Below are 1,094 nucleotides of genomic sequence, written 5' to 3'. Positions count from 1 at the left end.
ATAATCGTCCGTTGGCTGGGTCCACACCTTTTATGAGACATCAAAATGTCGGAGGAGAGCCACCTGTGTGTGCCCTCCGCCTGACAACAATTAGTCCACTGGCAAACAATGAATTAACTCCCACAGGGTTATTGGTTAGGGCACCTAAATCACTTACAATCAAGTTAAACTCCTCAGAAAGACTCAGCTTGGGAATAACAGGTCAGTGGCCAAAGGAATGGGAGGTTAGAATAAATGTTGAAATGCTTGTAACAGATGCATGTTTAACAGAGACATTAGAGATCTGTTTAAATGAATGGTATTTAGTATTAGAAAATCAAGGCAGTAAAGACATACACATAGCTGAAGGACAGGCCATATGTAAATTGCACATAGAAAAAGTCACACCTGTTTTAGTCAGTATTGAACAGTTTAAAGGAGAAATTGGAGGGAAGGTATGGGTTTTAACTCCAGGGCAAAAGCCGAGGGCAGGAGAAATAATAGCTGCAGGACCAGGAGACACTAGAATGGTTCTTTTAACGGGCTCTCAGTCGCCCCTCTGCTTTCCCTTACACAGATTATCCTCACGTGTGGAATAATCGGGATAGATGGTTTATGGACCGGATGGAGTCGATGCACCCCCTATAACAAAGTCTTTTGGGCTGCTGATACGCCAGGAACGGAAAAGTATGTGACCTTGAACTTCACACTTACCAAGATCTGTACCTGGCAGTTATGAGACAAGACATCTACGGCTCCATTTCCATGAAACTGGAATATCCTGACTTGTTACCTTTACCTGTGATGACTTATGAAGACACTGCAATAACTGTGACTGTGCATAATAACGTATCTGTCTGGTTGGCTATGATGAACTGTAAACCTGATTCTAATGGACTATCATGTTGGACAATTGAAGGGGGGCAACAGCTGACTGCAATATCAACACCCGAGAATGATGTAATATTATATGTGTTTAAACAGGAAGCAACAACAAATGTAAAGTACCAGTAATGTTATGGGAAATTCATAAGACTAGGAGAGGGAATGGTTATCCATTTGATGCAACATTACTTAGACAAATGAAAGGTTGTAAAAAACTAGGATAGCACATA

Source organism: Polypterus senegalus, chromosome 2 (assembly GCF_016835505.1).
Source record: "Polypterus senegalus isolate Bchr_013 chromosome 2, ASM1683550v1, whole genome shotgun sequence".
Classification (NCBI taxonomy): Eukaryota; Metazoa; Chordata; class Cladistia; order Polypteriformes; family Polypteridae; genus Polypterus; species Polypterus senegalus.
This window is presented reverse-complemented; position numbering follows the sequence as displayed.